Source organism: Nematolebias whitei, chromosome 12, assembly GCF_014905685.2.
Source record: "Nematolebias whitei isolate Nwh7 chromosome 12, NemWhi1, whole genome shotgun sequence".
In the NCBI taxonomy this organism is placed as follows: Eukaryota; Metazoa; Chordata; class Actinopteri; order Cyprinodontiformes; family Rivulidae; genus Nematolebias; species Nematolebias whitei.
Window position 1 is genome coordinate 16705693 of NC_056509.1, and position 2676 is coordinate 16708368.

Genomic DNA, 2676 nt, shown 5'->3' on the forward strand with positions numbered 1-2676 from the left:
ACCTGTGTTTTCCTCTCTGTCGGGAACCCCTGGACTTCTGCCTTTAGGGATGAGACCTGGTCTGGTGACAGGACCGTCTCTAAAAACTCCTCCTAACGGAGGGGATCGGCAGCAAGTTGTAACATGTTACCCTTGCTATCAGCTTTGGTCATCTATGCCTGGCGAGAAAGCTCGCAGCCACTCCGCGTAACGTCCGTGGAGTGGGCGCGCGTTTAGGTGGCGCGTCATGTTTTAACGGATGTCAGTCAATCCACCGCCTCAACCGCTGTCATGAGCCGCGGGAGTGTGTTCTGCATGGCCCACAGGCGAAGCTTCCTCAAAGTGGCTCTGAGCGCGTCTGTGTGCTGCGCTTGGCTGCGGGTCCACATTCATGTCTATGTGGAACGGTGTGTGTTGAGTAGAGGCGTGTGAAAACTGTTGACGCCGCGGGAGCGCGCGTTTGACACCACTGCGGTGAGACGCGTGTCGCTCCTGCCGAGAGCGAGATACGTTACTGGGCTTGTACAGCAATCTCATGTTTATGTTGATGCGAGCGCTGAGAAGCTGCGAGCGCAACTTCATAATGCAGCGCCGTATGGGTGAAGGCTTCTCGCGCCGTGGGAGCACGCGTTGGCACCGCTTCGTGAGGGGAGTGCAGCTTGTGCTGAAAAAATGAGTTATTCCACTGAGAATCGTAGTGCGGGCCACATTCACTTATGATTGTTGTGTCATGCAGGCATCTCGCCTTGTTTGGAGCGACGGTGATTGAAAACAACCTTTAAAAGGCCACCGGCTCATTCGTGTGTGTGTGTGTGGGGGTGTGTGTGTGTGTGTGTGTGTGTGTGATGGAGCCGCTGTCAGGTCATCCGAGCTGACAGACTGGCTAAAAAGACACTTGCATCATAAAATTATGTTTTATTCCCACATTCGTGTCATCTTCACACACATCCAACAAACCGTCATTGAGTCATCTCCCCTGAGCTCTGCAGTTTGTTGTCCTAGGGCGCCACCTGTTGGCGATCTCCGGGAAAAGCTGAACTTCAGGATGCCAGGGATGTCTGACGGGCAGGGCTGGCATAGCAGAGTGGGGAGGCGTTGTGCAGCCATGGAACGTCTTGAAAATGGTCCCTTGTTGATGGGGGCCCTCCAACAAAAAGCTTTCTGCAGCTCCTCCGAGAGGGAGGTGGAGTGATGGGCCAAGTGAACCTCTGGGAAACCTCGTCCTCCGGCTGCGATGCGAGACCGGCAGACAAGAAAGAGGCGCACCGGTTGAGGATGAAGTCAGCTGCCTTGCAGAGGGAGTGTACGTCTCCTCCCGCCTCTTGAACATTGTACACCAACAGCGTAACGTGCTGTTCGCTGCGGCCGCCTGGAATGCACGCTAGTGAGCTCGGTTGGAGAGCGACATCACCGTCTGGTTATGCTATCCGGAGGCGCAGGACGCTGGTCCAACCTGGACATCTTTGCTCCGAAAAAGCCTCCGTCGAGGCTCGGCTCCCGGGGGGCACTGAGGGAATTTTCGCTCGGTGAAACCCCTCCACTCTGGTGATGGGCGCGGATGTGGGAACTGGCGCCCTATTCTACCAGGACCGGCTGCAGCCTCGTCCCAGTAGGACGTCACCGCTGGGAAAACGAGGCCAGATGGGATCAGGACGGTGAGCCGGAGTGGAGCCCAGAAAACCTTCCCGCTGGATCATCCGATCTGGGCGGGGAAGGAAAGGGGACGGCAAAAGTCCCTTCATGTCAGTCACCTCCTGGATTATGCTGGGCAAACTCCAGAGGAGGGCACTGGCGGCTGGGAGCGGTGTGGTCGCCGATGTAAAACAAGGTGTTGGGGGGTGAGCATTCGCTCAGCCCCACTCTACCGACACTACACGCTCCAGGAGGGAATGAGCAGCGGGGGGCTGCTGCTGATGTCGCCTGTCCCAGAGGAACCATCCGATTCGCTCCGAGGGTCGGCGATAAGAGGAAAATTACAAGATGGCGTCGTCTAGCATGTAGCGACCTGCCACTGAGAAATACTCCTAGGCACTTACCTTGAAACGAGACTGCTCGTCTGTTTCTCCTCGTGGAGGAGAACTCATCGGGACGACAGGAGGTTGACGTGGCGGCCATAGGCAGTCTTAACAAAGGTTGGTCAGCTAGACAACTTTCCTTCTTTGTTCTTCTGACAGTGCTATTAGCTCGCTGAAGAAAAATGGGAGCCGATTACCCGCTCTTAACGTAATTTATACGGACCGGGTGGGGCCCACACAGTAGGTGGGCGTGGACTAAATTTTTCAGTGTAATGCTTCGTATGACGGGATAAACCCACTAAGCGACAGCCTTAAAGGGCGAAGCCTATATGAAATAGAACCAAAACCTCAGTCTTGTCTGTGTGCAACAGGAGAAAATTAGGGGTCATCCAGGTTTTTATGTCTTTAAGACATGATTGTCTAAGTAGCTGATTGGATTCATTGGGTTTAATGGACAAAGATAATTATGTCATCAGCATAACAATGAAAATTTACATTACTTTACTTACATAGCTATGGCAAATCGCCACCAGGTCTGTCCACTAATTCTCAACTTCTGAGAAACTTTCACTGGAAACCAAGTGGCCAAAAAGAAGGCAAGAAGCTAACAAATTTTACCTTTAATTTTTGGCAAAATCTTGAAAAAACATGGATGGCTCATTTGTTTTGTCCAGTACTTGAT